Here is a 16,619-nt window from a genome sequence, read left to right as displayed (position 1 = left end):
ATATTTAATATGCTAATATGCATTGTGAATATACAAGGCACAGTTCTGTTATAGCAAAGGCATTTTCCAAAGGTTTTTGATCAGAGAACCATTGCTTCACACCTTCTCTTAGGACTTGTTTTCTCCAGAATGAATCTGAGGAAATGTCATGCTGGAGAGAAGGAACTCTAGATCACAGCTCTAGTTCTTACTCTCTTAATTTCACTTGCTGGGAGAAATCTTTGTTTTTTTAAGATTTTATTTATTCATGAGAGACAGAGAGAGAGAGAGGCAGAGACACAGGCAGAGGGAGAAGCAGACTCCATACAGGGAGCCTGATGTGGGACTCGATCCCGGGTCTCCAGGATCACACCCTGGGCTGAAGGTGGTGGTAAACCGCTGAGCCACCCAGGCTGCCCCTGCTGGGAGAAATCTTAACTTGAACATTCCTCTGGTTGACTCCTCAACCACAGACCAATTGTGGAATGAGTCACACATCATTTTCAGCCCTTGCTGACATTTTTTCTTAAGCTCAGCCCAGCTGAAGCCTCAAGGAGGCTCTGACCTTCCTGCAAAAAATCAGTTGAATTTGTGTACACATGCCTGGGAAAATCATATTATTAAATGATATGAGCTTCAATTTTTTGAGCACTTGCTCATTTTAAGGCATTAAGCAAGTACTTTTATAAATACCATCTCTTCTAATCCTCACACTTTTACTGGGGAGAAGGTACTAATGTTATCTCTGTTTTACAAATGGGAATGCAAAGGCTCAGCAATATCTACATGTCCATGAGCACACAGGTAGCAGTGATGAGCTTATGTCTCATACTCAGCTCTGACTAGACCCCATGCTTTTAGCTCATACTCTCCTATTCTGACTCATTATCAAAATATTTGAAGATAGGTGAATCTGACTAGAAGAATACAACAGAAGAGACTAGTGTCTGTGTCCACTTGACAATATTTATGGCTGCATTCCTAGCTCCTAGCACAGTGTCTAGCATGTAAAAGAGGCTTAAGAAATTTTTATTGAGCAGAGAATGAACTGAATGATGGTGAAGAGCCTTAGAAGGGAAGGGAAGTATGGAAACAATGGAGCAAACTTGAAGAAAAGCATCAAACAACTTAGTCTCCTCACTGCAAAGGATGTGAAGAAAACTTCTATCACTCCTTGGAATTTTTGGAATGATTTTGGGAGCTATTTGTTTTACCAGGCTGTAATTTCCCTGTTGGTTTATGGAGTTAGAGAACCAGTCACTGTGGCTGGGCTGTCATCATCCCCGCTCTCTGTTTTGCTCTATTAGTACACATCGCAGCTGCAGCAGGTATGAATCAGGTGTACTTACACAATCTTGAGTGTCCTGAAGGAGAATTGCCTGTTAGTCATATATCAACTACATGCCTGCCCAACCAGTAAATTTAATCTTAGATATCTGAGCAGGTGACGAGTCAGCAATATAGACAGAGGTTTTATAAGAGAGAAATAGAAATAAGATATAGAAACCATTTTATAGGTAATTTATTCAGTTATAAGAGAAACAAATTATTAACATCATGATACCATCTTCAAAGGGAAGTACATAGGGATAATTAGATGAGTTCCTTGTACCAAGATAAGATAATGATAATGAAATGTATGGGCTGTGGATGATGACTAAAGAATGAAATACTAATTATCTAAGGATACGAACAGTGCAAATAGCCAATGAGGAACAGAACTGAGGGACCTAAGAATTAAGTTATTAGGAAAACCAAAAAGTGGTAAGAGGGAGCAAGGGAGCATTTAGGTAAAGGACTTAAAACTCTTCTTTTTGCTTTAATAGTAAGCCTAGCCAGGTGACTCTCTGATTCAACAAAATGGGTTTCAAAGATTATTTCAAGTTGAAGGTGTAACACAGCATCCTTATGGCCTTTCAAGGAATTTTGGACTTCTCATAACTGATGATATTCCAAGAGCTTGCTGCTGACACCATCCCCATCCATGTGCCCATTAACATAAGTGTGCACAGTGATCCTGTCCCTAATGAGAACATTCTGTAATCTGTTTCAATTTGACTTTTTGACTTTATTTTACCCAGACTCTTTCTGAACAAGATTTGAGGAAGTGTGATACACAGTTAGGTTAAAGAGACCAAGCAACTCTTCATCCTATTCACAGCTCCTAGCATAGCAAGCACTTTAAAAAATACATGTTCGAGGAATTAATACAGGATCTAAATAACTAAAAGAAAATTACTTTACATAACTATTTTGTTTCCAAATCATTTTTTTGTGAGATTAATTGTTCCTTGGAAGGTCTTCAGGTTCTACCCCACATAGACATAGCTTTTTATAATCTAACATCAAGTGGAATTACTACATTTGGAGCTTACAACTCTACTGGGCCCGTGCTACAAATTGTCAAATGCCATTGAAATGACATAGGAAACACCATGAGAACTTCCACTTAGCAATCTCGCTCTCTAGAAGTACACCAAGACCAACTACAAAGTACCTTAACTTCTCCTTTCCTAGAATAATTATATATATAAAAAATAATAAAAATGTACTGGAAAATTCTCCTAAGAATGTAGCCTCAGTGGCTGAGTTACCACTGAGATTTTAGAGGAGGAATAAACATTAGAGAACATCAGATCCTCTGAGCTTCAAACTTGCCATGCTTCCTATCGATGCAGATTCCTGAGCTCTTCTTCAGAAGACCAGAATCTTCAGGATGCTCAGCCTGGAAATTTTTAAAAGTAAGAAAGATTTTCAAAAAACACCGTAGTGTCCTTTGTTACCTAAAGAACCTTAGGTGTAGAGGGACTAGCTGATGAGACCAGTCAGAGCTGAGTTCCAACAGAGGAATGACAGAGCCATTGTCTGCCTCTCACTCACCACTCCACCCTCCCTTCACATTTTCCCTTGCTGCTTGCTTTTTGACTTTTAGCATACATTCCCTCATTGTTTGATCCTCCTTCTTAGCATACAAATGGCCTCTTCAGGTACTTAAGTGCCATCGTGATAAGTTGGACAGAGATCAGGTTTGTACCTAGTGTTTGCACCTTGGCATCCTCTGCATGACCCTGGCCAAGTTACTCCTCTCTCTAACCTGCCATTTCCACATCTTCAGCAGTGTGAACAGTAATGACAACCTCACTGTGTTACTGTGTACTAAGGACTGAATGTTGGTGCTCCCCCATCCATACGGATGTGCACCCCCCACCCCACCCCCATCTCCACAGGATGGTATCTGACAATGGGGCTTTTGGGCAGTAGTTACGTTTAGATTAGTTTATGAAAGCAGACAACCCCTCCTCCCCGCCACCCCAGGATGGGACTGGTGTCCTCTAAAGGGATGAAGAGAATAGAGCCTTTTGTCTCTCTTCCATGTGAGGACATGGCAAGAAGGCAGCCATCTACAAGCCAGGAAAAAGATGGTTACTGAGAACCCTACCACGCCGACCCTCCAGCCTCAGACTTCCAACTTCCTTAACTGTGAGAAATAAATGCCTCTTGTTTAAGCCACAGTCTACGATGTTTTTGTTGTAGCAGCCTGTGCTGACTAACGTGCCAAGAAGATCACATGAGGTAACAAGAGATAGTGCCTGCCACATATTAGATGCTCAGTAATTATTACGTCCTTCCATATGAGTAATTTTTTTAAAAGGGTGAGTACCTGATGTCTCAATTTCCTGTGCAAATACCTACCACCCAGTCTGTGAGATGACAGATGAGGGCTAAGACGGGTACTAGGGGATGGACGTTCAGCATATCTGTGTAGCAGAGCTTCCAGAGACAACCTGGTTAGAAGGTGCAACTTCTGGGCGATTTGTCTGGAAAATGCAAAGCAAGATGATTGCTTTTGCTTAGATTCTGTGTTCTTTGGGTGGCTTGAAGGAGACTGACACAGACTAAAGGCCACTCCCTCGCCCCCCCCCCATTACTCCTTAGTATTAAAAAAACTAGTTTTTTAATTGACCTGCCACTGATGGCAGCAGGGGCTCCTAACACCAAAGTTGTCATTGAATTCTCTGCCTTGCCTGGATCCCACTAATGCCAATGAGTGTGCTCCATGACAGTAAATTTGGTGTGTAGACAGTTGTGATAGTTTCTTTCTTTCATTCATTCATGCATGCATTCATTCATTTAACAAGCAACCGTGAAACACCTCTGTTGAAGGAACTGTCCTTCTAGGAACTCGAGGAATAATCTGGGATCCATCTCTGGATTCTAGAACCCATGCTCGGAAACCAAAAAACCCGCCATTTCTGCTAGTGGGGACTTTCCTGTCCTGTGCCAAGGCACGGGGTGGGGGTGGGGAGTGAAAGGGATCTAAGTTGAGCCTGGCTTTGAACCTCAGCATCCTCTCCCGGCCCAGGCGCCCGCGGCTCCTCCCCACCCCCTCTCCTCGGCGGGTGTGATGTCCCCGGAGGCCGCTAGAGGGAGATGAGCGCCCGAGACAGCCTCGGCCGTGCTCACCTGCGCCTCCTTCCCCATCTGGCTTCGTAAGCAGTTTTAGAACGCCCTGGAAAACAAGCCGTGCAAACAGTGAAATCGAAGATGGACTCTGAAAATGAAAATCTGAAAATGCTGGACTCTGGTTAAACTGAATTGGAATTTCAGATAAACAACAAAGATTAGATCATTCATGTTTATCTTAAATGAAGATGTAACTGGGTGCCCTGTACTTTTCTTTGCTAAATCTGGCAACCCTATTTAAAGAATAAAAGGGACTTTGGGTAGACTGAAAGTACTTCTAGAGGATGGAGGGGTGGGGTGGGAGGAGAATTTTTCCTACCTATTTGTTAGTTGAATCTGGAACAAAGTTTTGTATCCTTCAGACTGGAAAAGGTTGGTCTCTTCACAGATGTAGAAGAGCAGTGATGTGTGGCCTGTGGCCTGGGCTAGAGGGAGAGGCCTGAGGAGCTGTGCTCTACTCCAAACATCTCCTCCGTTATCTTCTCCAAGGCTAACTGCACCTCTGAAGTCCTTCTGCAATCAGGAATTTCTCCTAAAGATGTATTCCTTTGAAGAGAATGTCTTAGCTCAGGGTGCAATAATGAAATAGCACAGAGTAGGGGTATTAAGCAGTAGTTATTTATTTCTCACAGTTCAGAAGGCCAGAAGTCCGAGATCAGGGAGGCACAATGATTGCGTTCTTGGTGAGGACCTTTCCCCGGATTGGCAGGAGGCTACCTTCTTGCAGAGGGAGTGCACTCTGTTTTCTCTCTTGTAAAGGTGCCAACCACATCATTCAAGCTCCATTCTCAAGATCTCATCTAAACCTAATTAACCTTCCAAAGGTCTCACTTCCAAATGCCATCACGGTGGGGATAGGGCTTCATCATATGGCTTTTGGGAGGACACAAACATTCCGTTCACTGCAGAGGAGAAGAGCATAAGCTCTGTCAATGAAAATTTCATGAAAGATTGTATGGTTACTTGTTGGAAATTAGTGCCAGATCAGAAAAAGAAATAGAACAAAAACTTGGGTTGAGAGGCAGTAGACAAGGAAGAGATCAAGACATCAAGACAACTGTGAGGATCCCAGAGAAGGGGGATTGCGTTGCAGTGGATACATTTCTAGTAAACAATTTTGTTCAGGGCTGGAGCCGTTTTAGAGGATGCATTTGGAATCTGAAGAGTTGGCTCATATCCAGTTAAAAAATGACTTCCAGGCACCTGGAATGTATGACCGTGATTGCTATTCATGGCAATAATAATATTCTCAGAGTGAATAAGCTCAGTCAATCACAAGAGCATTTTTATTTCTCCTGATAGTTAGAACAGAGTTCTAATGTCCTTTGTGTCCTAATAAAGCTAGAGGTAATCACAAAGGGGCTGTGCTCACCATCAGTCCACATGATTCTCTAAGCTTTTTGTCTTGCTTCTCTCTTTCAGAGTTGACAAAGGTATGTAGAATATTGAGAAGGTTCTTTGAACAAAATTTTACAAGACTCACAAAAGGAAGCATTCTTCTTTCAGTTCCTTTTTCTCCAAGGTCGATATCAAGCAAAGAGTTCCTAATTGCTAGGAGAGACTGCCTTAGTATCCGAACGGACATTTACTGACCTTGAGGACACAGCACTCTCTTACAGGCCTGATTTAAAAATTCTTTTTCTTTTTAAGCTGATGACATTAATATCAAGTTAAATCAGCAGGGGGCACAATTTCTTCACAATGTGTTAGGCTTTGTTTTTTGATTAGAAAGAAAAACACCTAAACTGCTTCCTTGTACTGTTTTCAATCAGTGTTACCCAATACATCTGGTCATCCAAATATCGACATGTCACACACATACTCGTTTTCCACAGAAAAAGCCAACTTAAACCATCCAAAAGAGATTGAGAAATAAATTGACAATGCCCAGCTAGTTCTATCATTTCTGCATTAATAATTCTCTATTTTCAGATAAACAATCATAGGGTAGGCATGTGTGGGACCGTAAATGCAAGCATCACAGCTGAACCTGTTGCCTGCATTTAAAGTTTCTCCTAGACACTCCCAGCCTGATGGTGACCCCCATTTTCTTGGGCAACTAGAAAATGAGTAGGAAGATTTCATCTATTGATTTCATCAAGAATTGTAGCAGTTACTTTCGGGGGCTGTGTTTTGCAGTTATCTTGCACATCTTGAAACAGTTTGGACATTCCTAATACCTCAAAATCAGATTTATTCTTTTTGATTGCTAGAAAGGAATAAAATCAATGCACTTGTCTCCTAGTGTTCCCATATGTGTGACATGGGATGATCCCGCAGTGTCCAAGTGTCAGCTCTTGCGTTTGTACTTGGCTCTGACTCAGTGCTATCTTGGATTTAATCTCTTTATTTGTCTTGGCATTCATTTTATTATCTTCAAAAAGAGAAACAGATTATAACTATCGCACAGGAATATTGGCAAGATTCCATAAATCTTTTCACTAAATAGATACTAAGAGTCCTTCAACTTAATTATTAAATCAGTATTAATAATGGTCAAAACTTACACAGAACTAACTCTGTTTTAGGCTTCATTTCTTTTTATTTATCAACTCATCAAAATCTTCAGACAGGTTAGGGAACTTGCCCAAATTCACTGGCGAAGTAAGAGGTGAGGCAGAGATACAAAGACATGATCTGGCTCTAAAAACTATGTACAAGATGTGGGATTTTAAAAATTTAACTTCATGTTTGGCATAGGTAATGACTTAAAGATTTTAAGATTAGGAGTGATACACAATGAGAAGTTCTGCTACCACTCTATTCACTTGTTCTCCTATCTTTCCCCTCGCCCCAAAGTATACATTTTCAGTACTTTAGGCAATTATAAACTAAAATAACTGACCCTCTACGAAACCATGGGCATCATGTTCACTGTTCTGAACCCTTCTTCTGAACCATTTGTCCTGAATACCTTTCCGGAGCACGCTCTTTTCCAGCTGTATTGTTTTCTATTGTGAGATGGACCATAGCAATGTCATCAGTTTTCCATTTGTGGAAGTGGATTACTTCTCTTATGTTCATACAATCAGTAGAATGGCACAGCATTACATGCTGTTTTGTAGCTGTGCAGGGACTCCTGTAGGAGAAGTTTCTAGAAGTATGAGAATAAGGCTGAAGTCTGGAAACATTTGTAAAATTGTGTAGTCACCACCACATGGCCCTTCTAGGGACCATGCCATTTGCATTCTACCAGAAATGCCTGTTTCCCTACAGCTTTATTAACACAAGGTATTGCTTAACTTCTGGATGTTTGCCAATATGATGGGTTACAATGGCATCTCAGCATAGTTTTAATTAGCATTTTAAAAATTATGAGGAAGGTCAAGCATCTTTGCATTGGTTTGGTTTCCTTTATACTTCTTTTTATGTGATTTATCTATCTGTGTTCTTGCCCATTTGTCTTCTGGTTTGTTGATCTTTTTCATATCAATTTTTAGGAGTTTCTAATGTTAGAAAAATAAGTCATTTTTACATTCTAGGAAATATATATATATATATATATATATATCAAAATATATATATATATTTTGATTTGCATTTGCGTTTTATTGTGCTAACCTCTTTTTGTAGACCAAGAATGCATTTTTTATTTTTATGAGTTTAAATTAAGATATAGGCCTTAAATGTTGTAGGTTGTTAATTATTCAAAGTTTTAGGTTTAGGTTTAATTGTATTCAATAAAAGTATGTTGAGAACTTACTACCGTGCTTCCCAACTTGTGCTAAGTGTTTGAAACAAAACTGCTCTCCTGGATAAGTTCCTAATCTAGTTGGTGAGGAAGTGGTAAGTAAATAATTCCAGTGTGTCAGTGGTAAGAGTTTAATTAGAGATGTGAGAAACGGCTGTAAGATTACAGATGGCTTGACTAACTTTGGGAAATCTGTGAGAGATTTGATAAAGAAAGTTATTGTTAAGTGGGGTCTTCAGGGATATGTGGAAGCCTGACAGGTGAAAGAGAATGGAAGGGTTAAGTTCTCACAGCCTAGCTCCTGAGGGATTAGGTTCCATGTTAGCATTTGCTAAATTCTTTCCCCTCCAGACTAGATACGTTGACTTTTCCTTGTACCAATTTGTCTAAATGCAGGTAATAATCCCAATTATCTCTTACTTAAATAAGAGGGGATATAGTAATCATACCTGAAGGAGATTTATCATGGTTGATTTTCTGCAAAGCTAAGTAAGTTTGTGGTGACTTCAGACTCTCCATGTCCACATAACATCATTCTCTTCTAAGCATTTGATGTTAAGTCTGGTATTTTACCTCTAGAATAAAGAAAAGAAAAGGAGTTCAGAAACTGGTATATCTACAGTCCTTGACCGTGACGACTCTAATAGTTTTTTCTTTTAGGTTAGTCTTATAGTGTCTGTGGAACTGGAAATTGTTTTCATAATACCACCAGGCATCTCCTCAGTCATCAATTCAAGTATGAGATACGATTGATATGCAAGCAAGGAGAGAATGGAGTCAGCTACTGACTGTCTTTGGGAGCAGAGGAGCTAGGACTCGCTACATTAGTGAAGTGGCACACACAGCCATTGCCCACTCATACTTATCCTCCCTTGCATCTCACCAGTGGAACTCCTGTTCAGTGCAGAGAGGCAGGGAGATAGCCCAGGGGTGTCCTGTGACAAGTCTGTTCTAGTCCAGACCAATAATGCCAATCTGGTTCCTTTCTTTCAAAACTGGATATCTGGCCTCCCATAAGCTCAGGGAGTTAGGTCCAGTAACGCACAAAGGGAAAAGGAGGCAGATTTTGAGAAGCTTTGCTTTCCTAAGAAAAACAGGCAGATCATTGCGTCCTGCCTTCACTGCTACATCCTGCCTTGAATGCACATGCGATGCCTAAAACTGCAGCAGCCATCTTTTGGCCAAGATGACTTTTTGCGCTGGCATGTTGCCAATTTAACATAGCAGTTGCCTTTGTCCAGTAGAGGAAAATAAACTTTCTCCTTTTCTTAGGATACTGTTGGTCAGTCAGGCTTTCCTTGAAACAGTCAGTCACTAAGGAGCAGCATGGTCACTTATACCACTGTTAAGATGGCTTGCCACATTTCTAGAGATTCAACCAGTAAGGAGACCACAAGCCCAAATAGATTTAGACATCTGTTAAACAGATAGTGTAAACAAGAGCAGCATGGTGCCAGCTACCTGCATCCCCGTCCCACAGGACTACACCAGACCGAAAAGGCCAGATTATGGGCAACACTGTTGCCGAGGAGCCACTGTAGACTCCAGTCATGCAATCTTAGCCTCTGTAACTCTTTCCAAAGGATGGGGACAGGTGGAAAGTCCCATCTCATAGGAATCAGGGAAACAGATGAGAAACTGCCTTGTGGCAGCCTCCCACAACATAGGGCAATGGATGAGAAACAGCTTTGTGACAGCTCCTCACCAAATTGCCCCTCTTGCTGAGCTCCTGCCAGGATGACAGGGTGTTCACCAAGACAAGTCAGACTGCCGCTGGGTCTTGCCTCCATGGCCTATGTGGAGACCTGTAAGGGGTTTCAGAGACTCATGGTGGAGCTGGCCTCCTACAAATTACAGATAAAAGCCTTTCTAATTGAAAAAGTTCTCATTCCAGGGTAGCATGGGGGAAAGGGTTCAAGTTTGGTGAAGGACACAAGTTTTTCAGAGGAATGATAGATTCTGCTTATAGTTTTATCTTTTGCTAAAATATTTTCCAGTATCTCATAAGAGGGACTCCAAGGACATTTCCCTGCATACAAAGGTAGTGTTATTCATTCTTGGGCATTTGCAAGGTCACATTGTGTGTGTGTAAATGTGTGTGTAAGGTAAACATTAGCAACACACTTCACAGAGCCCTGGCACACTGTGTTAACATGCTTTCTGCAGCTGCCCATTGTAAATGATATGTATAATTACACATTTAAATTCATTCCCAACTACAGAAACTGGCTTGTCTCATTCTTATTTCTTAGCTATATAATGCAGGTTTTGAAATATAAAATTCCAAAGCTAACAAGCCTTAAAGAAACATCTTTACAGATACTGCTTTTGCATGCCTAAAAGAAAAGCTCAAATAACTGTAGAAACAGAGCACAAGTAAGGCTGCATGTTCATTTGTACCCCCAACCACAGCAGGTGGGAGATGTGACTGTTACTTGTGGTTCATGTATTCATGTCCTGTCTCCTTCTTGTCTAGATGTGGAATTTATGACATCTGTATATGACTCATCCTAGCTTTCTACAGTAGTAAACAAGGGGTTTCTGGCAATGCTTATAGCTGCCCTTGGCTCTAGGGCAGCTTTACCCTTACATCGATGAGTAAGAACAGCCAAGGATGGGTAGATGTTGAGGGAAACTGCTAACATGAAACATAGACAAAAAGTAAAAAATAAAAGGAATTCAAAGGATTCAGAAACTGTACAGAGAGGAGAAGAAACAAACATGCCCAAACATCTTATAATTGAATTCTTCAGGGAAAGAGAAGAGAATACATTATGGGCATGAAATCAGAGCTGGGGGGCTCTTGTAAGTTAAAATTCAGAAAATTGAAATAGAAAAAGTCAATAAAATTGCTAGGAGATAAATTCAAGGAAATAGATCAGGAAGTAAAACAAAATAAAAACAAAACAAAATAAATCCCTAAAGAGTTCTAATAGAAAAACAGAAAGCTATCAGCAATTGGAGGCTTAAAGTAGGAGATAAATTTAAATAATAATTTCTGAAAGAGAAAAGAGGGGATGGAAAAGAGGAAATACAGTCCAGCAGAGGCATGAGAAAAGCCCAGGGACCAGGGGCTTCACAGAGACTATTCAGAGCAACTGCTGGAACCCGCTGGGCTTAGGCTTTGGTCTCTGATTAGTCCTCTGGTTTCCTGCTAGGAATGGACTCAATTCTGAAATGCAGGCCTCATGTCTGGGTTCAATAGCACGTGATTGCTTGCCCAGGCTCCTCTGCCTTGGAGCTGGGGCCTGCCTCTGTAGCTCAGTTGCTAAGGATCTGCTTCATTTCAGATGACTCATTCTGTCCCTCCATTTTGCTAGAAGAGGACCTCCATCTCATTATGACTGTTACTTCTTTTTACAGAGTGTTCTATGACTGTTCACCAGCCCTGGACAAAACTGCCAGCTTGACTGGACCTCTTTCATTCCATAATTTGGAAGGTGGGCTACCATTTGCAAGGTATGCATGAGAGTTGAGTTGTTTCCTGGTCCTGCCTGCCCGAACCTATCTTACCCCTGTCCCCTACTGGTCTTCATGCTTCATGACTTGACCTAGAGTGCTGTTATCTAATAGTTAAAATACATACTAAGTAGTATTTCTGGACTATATATTTGGGTCAGAAGAAACTATAGGCCTTATACTTAGGATCAGAGTCCCAGAGAATTTATTGGCATAAAATAATTCTCTGAGTCTTGAATGAAACACATAAGCCAGATCACCCGAATAAGGTCATTCAGAAAAGAAAAGAGAGAAATCACAGAGAGAAGCCAAGGAAAGGTACACAGAGGAAGCTCAGGATGCTATCCCTTCAGCAAAGCCATTACTGAGAGCCTGCTATGCACCGGGCACTGCCCTTAGCTCTGAGGACACAACAGACAGTAAAGCCAGTAAAGCCTCCCTTCATTGAGCTTCTGTTTTAGTAGGGGGCATACTAAAAAAATCAAACACATTTTACTTACCAGTTTTATTTCACAAACGTACAATGACTACATGCCACATGCCATTCCAAGAACTTTAAATAGTAACTCATTTAATCTTCCCAGCATTCCTATAAAGTCAGCACTATTAACACCTCTCTTTTGCAGAAGAAGAAACCAAGGCAGAGAAAAATTGAGTACTTGCTCAAGCTCCCGCAGCTGGTGAGTGGCAGACATAGGCTGCCCATGCCGGCTGCAGTCCATCAGCGGCCAGCCTGCTCTCCTCAGGCGGGCACTGGCTCTGTGGGGATAGTCACGCAGAGCGAGGGGCTAGACATCTCTCAGAGGACACGGCACTTTGGAAAGGAGAGTCAGGGGAGCACTTTCTGAGAAGATGCCATGCCTGCATGGCTCTCTGTGTGCTTTGGAGCTCAAAGTTCTCTGTAAAATAGCACAAGGGGTGGGATGGGGGGTGCTGGTAGAGGCTTTTTTCCCTTTCCCCTCTCATGATTAATTTTAAAAGAATTAAGGAGTTTCTAGCAAGTGATGTCAAATTTTTTAAACCACTGCAAGGCAACAGTTGTCAGGATCAGTGTCCACAGTCACCTGCCAGGACCAGTGGCTGTGGCTTCTTGGGAATGTTTATTTCCTCTCACAACTATAAATTAGATTCTGTAGATGACATAATTCTCACCCATTTCAAATAGGTGATGATACATGTCTCTGCTTCTTTTTAAGGTGTTAATGGTTTATCACTAGTGTGGCTATTTCTGTGCTCATATTCATGCTCCCTATTTGTTTTTTAATAATTGCTACTAAACATCACATTTGTAGGACCCTGGTATAATCTCTTCAAATAGATCAAGCAAAGTTTCAGAGATTTCAACTTCCCTTTACTTTGGCCTCTACATTTCAACTTCTGGGGTTCTCCTGATGCTTGCAGTATCTACATTTTATGCAATCACTTGGCAATAAAATTGCAGAACTAATGTGTCCAAACTTTCTTCAGTCCTACCCTGCTTTCTGCAATTAGGAGAATCTTAAAACACACAGTAAGAGCAAGTATGGGGGGGCCTTCCCTGGAAATGGTGTGAGCACAGCTGTGGAAGCTAGCGTCCCCATGTAAACTTATCTCTCACTGTTACATGCCATAAATTTTCATTAGGTGATCAACAGAAATGGCATGATTGCTCAGGAGCTCAACCCTGATATTTAAATTTCTTCTCCTCGACCTTAATGAAGGCATATATCAGAGCGGTAGAGTGGAGTGACATTTACGCCACTGCCACTCCATTCTGTGATTAGACACAGATCATTCAGAGGTTAGGCTTCAGACTAGTGGCAATTCCAACGTGTTCTAAACAGCAATTGTAGTAATTACAAAACTTACAATAAGAACAACAGACAACAATTTTGTTTTTCAGACTGCACCTCAATTAGCAGTAGCATTACATAGTTGGAAGTGTGGGAGGAGTTCCTACTATATGCCACTCCCTAAACACAGGGTGGGAGAGAGGGAAGGGGCTTCTGGGTAGATGAAAAAATTGAGGGGAATAAAGGTTGGAGACAACTGGAAAAGATAAAAGGCACAGAACATAAGTTTATGAATCAGGGTTCTCCTCAAAGCGTTAAATAAAATCTTGTTAAAAGATCGATTCTAGGATCTTGGTTCATAGTTTTGGTACTTTCATTACAGCCTGAGTCTCAGCCTTTAGGTCAAGGGGTACATCCAGGTTTCTTAATCCACACTCCAGAAACAAGAAGAAATCCAGAATCTCAAGAGGGATGTACGTTTTACCATGTAACTATAAAGGTTTCTCAGAACTCAAAGAAAACTGAGCTATCAAAGGAATTCTATGATAACTGAGTTCTAATATCATTGTTTTCTATTTCTGAACATTTAGATCCAGACCAATTTCATCATATTTGAGACAAAAGTCTTTAAATTTAGCAAATACATCAACTGGTGATCCATCAGGCAAAAGCCATGGCCCATCTTCAAACTGCCATACAGGACCCTGTACAGAAACTGCCCACCTCCCCACCCTGGTCCCCCCAGGGCATGCACTCAGTGGGGTTTGTCTCTTGAGGTATGCACTCATGGAGCTGGTCTACTACTCCATAAGGAACCCAGACACTGATTGTAGTGCCTTCTGGCCGCATCTACTCTTTTCTACTCTGAATCATAGTTTCATATTCTCCCTGGCAGCCTTGGTTTTTGTTTTGTTTTGTTGGATTTTTTTTTTTTTTCACCTGAGGGAAAAAATTTCAGAGCCTGGAGAAGGTCTTTTGCCTTGAGCATGGTGATTAAAGGGGTGATAGCTGCCTAACTTATGATGATGGGTGCTAACAATCCTTTTGTCTGGTTTGGCAGAAACCTGGCTTGAGACACTGGTCCAGAACTATGTTCAGGAATCTGAGTCTTATGGGCAGAAGCATCATCCATGGTTACAGATTTCGGCGGCTTATCCTGGTAGGTACCATCATGTCAGTTTTGAAGAGATCCATTTCTTCTTTGCCTTTGAATGTTTCCTGGTCATATCTGCTGAAGGCTGGGACAGGATATTTAGTATTATAACATGGGATCCACAGGTGCTACTATTTGGGACTGGTTACAATTCAGGTACTTTCCATTCTTCTCCATCCTTTACAGATGGATTAACTGCAAAAATATTCTTGTAAAACAGTTGACTGTATTTCCAATCCCCACCCCAACTCTGCTGATGATATCTGGGTCCTAGTTACCTCAACATTCCCCCCAAAGCCTCTGTTTCAGGGCAGTTATATCCTCATCTATGAGATAATCTTAACCAGGCCTCCCCTTCATTTTTTTTTTTTGTAAAGATTTATTTATTTATGAGAGAGAGAGAGAGAGAGAGAGAGAGAGGCAGAGACACAGGCAGAGGGAAAAGCAGGCTCCGTGCCAGGAGCCCGACATGGGACTCGATCCCGGGACTTCAGGATCACGCCCTGGGCCAAAGGCAGGCACTAAACCACTGAGCCACCCAGGGATCCCCGGCCTTCCCCTTCTTAATGTCTTTTTTTTTTTTTTTTTTTTGATAGAAGCAGGGTCCAATAAACACCCAATCAAGAGGGATTTTCTTACAATTTCACACTTATGTCTAAAATTGGGGTCTTGAATACCTGTCCACACCCACCTAAACCTGCTTCTCTCTCTCTCTCTTTTTTTTTTTCTTTCAAATCTTACTAATAGTACTACTCAGGAGGTGGGGGTCTTAACCAGCTATTCTTCATTTTTCTCTTTCATTCCTGCCCCATATCCAACCCAGCCAGAAATCCTGTGTCTGGAGGATTTCTGTAATAATCCCTTAACTGGTTTCTCTATTTCTATTTTTAGCCTCTTCTCCTTTTCCCCCATCCCCAGTATAGTTTCTAAACTGCAGCCAGAGCATTCTTTTATTTATTTATTTATTTATTTATTTATTTATTTATTTATTTATTTTAAAATAGATTTTATTTATTTATTCATGAGAGACACACACAGAGAGAGGCAGAGACACAGGCAGAGGGAGAAGCAGGCTCCATGCAGGGAGCCTGACATGGGACTCCATCCAGGATCTCCAGGATCACGCCCTGGGCCCTAGGCGGCGCTAAACCGCTGAGTCACCCAGGCTGCCCCAGAGGATTCTTTTAAAAGGCAAACTGGATTGGGGCACCGGGGTGGTGCAGTCAGTTGAGACACTGATTCTTAGGTTCGGCTCAGGTCATGATCTCAGGGTCATGAGATGGAGCCCGCATGTCAGGCTCTGTGCTCAGCTTGGAGTCTGCTTGGGATTCTCTTTCCCTCTCCCTTTCTCCCTCCTGCTCATGTTCTCTCTGTCTTTCAAATAAATAAATAAATCTTTAAAAAACTAAAAAGCAAATTGGATTTTGTCACTGTCTTGCAATAACCCTCTAGTCACATCACTGGCATATCACTGGCATTTAAAACCAACCTTAAAGTCCTCTCTGGGCCCCTAAGCCCTGCATGATTGTGTCCCTGGCTATCTCACTGAACTCAATTCACAGACTTGAACCTTTACTTCCTTGCTGGTTCTTATATGCTTATGGACCTGCCTCAGGTCCTTTGCTCTTGCTGTTCCCTTAACCTTAACCTAAGCAGCCCAAGGCTGGGTCCTTGGTTTATCTGCTTTCCTGCTTTACTCTCCCTTTGAGAACCCTGTCTGAAATATCACTCTCATCCCCTCATCGTCCTTTATTTTTCATTGTAGCATTTATAGTTACCCAGTATCATATTATGCATTTTTTTGGTTGCCTTGTTTATGGTATCTGCTTAGTCAACAAAGACCCCTGAGATCAAGGATTTTGCTTTGTTTTTTTGTTTGTTTTTTAATTTTGCTTTGTTATCTGCAGGGTCCCCCTCACTAAAAGGATACTTGACATCAAATATGTGCTTAGTACATATTTACTGAATGAATGCTAGATAGAAAAACTGGAACTTAGGACAAACTATCCTTATTTCCCTGTTTTTCCCAAGGACAATTTGCCAACAGTTAAGATAAATCAGAGCAAATAATGTGGCATCCATGATCAGAAATTGACTATAA

General features: G+C 41.3%; 2 long non-coding RNA genes across 9 annotated transcripts in view; one reads left to right on the top strand and one right to left on the bottom strand.

The window, feature by feature from the left end:
- Nucleotides 1-251: 251 nt before the first annotated feature.
- Nucleotides 252-16,619, bottom strand: part of LOC125752239 (uncharacterized) — a 49,402-nt gene continuing 33,034 nt past the window's right edge. For 3 of the 4 annotated variants that reach the window (XR_007401242.1, XR_007401243.1, XR_007401245.1), the window contains 5 exons: nucleotides 8,584-8,709; nucleotides 4,763-5,345; nucleotides 4,444-4,489; nucleotides 3,673-3,797; nucleotides 252-2,704 (listed from right to left, as the gene is read on the bottom strand). This is a non-coding gene — a long non-coding RNA (uncharacterized LOC125752239). The remainder of the gene's footprint in view (nucleotides 2,705-3,672; nucleotides 3,798-4,443; nucleotides 4,490-4,762; nucleotides 5,346-8,583; nucleotides 8,710-16,619) is intronic. The other variant, XR_007401244.1, reaches the window with a different exon arrangement.
- The window catches only part of LOC112658636 (uncharacterized), a 52,849-nt gene continuing 40,344 nt past the window's right edge, over nucleotides 4,115-16,619 (top strand). The window contains exons 1-4 of one of the 5 annotated variants that reach the window (XR_007401246.1): nucleotides 4,115-4,469; nucleotides 11,498-11,593; nucleotides 12,220-12,273; nucleotides 14,426-14,524. This is a non-coding gene — a long non-coding RNA (uncharacterized LOC112658636). Of the gene's footprint in view, nucleotides 4,470-5,788; nucleotides 5,877-11,497; nucleotides 11,594-12,219; nucleotides 12,274-13,961; nucleotides 14,142-14,425; nucleotides 14,525-16,619 lie in introns of those variants that run through there. The other 4 variants (XR_003135842.3, XR_004804232.2, XR_003135843.3 and 1 more) reach the window with 4 other exon arrangements.

Source organism: Canis lupus, chromosome 12 (genome assembly GCF_003254725.2).
Source record: "Canis lupus dingo isolate Sandy chromosome 12, ASM325472v2, whole genome shotgun sequence".
NCBI lineage: Eukaryota > Metazoa > Chordata > Mammalia > Carnivora > Canidae > Canis > Canis lupus.
The sequence above is the reverse complement of the archived record's forward strand: the minus strand, read 5'-3'. Positions and strand labels throughout refer to the sequence as shown.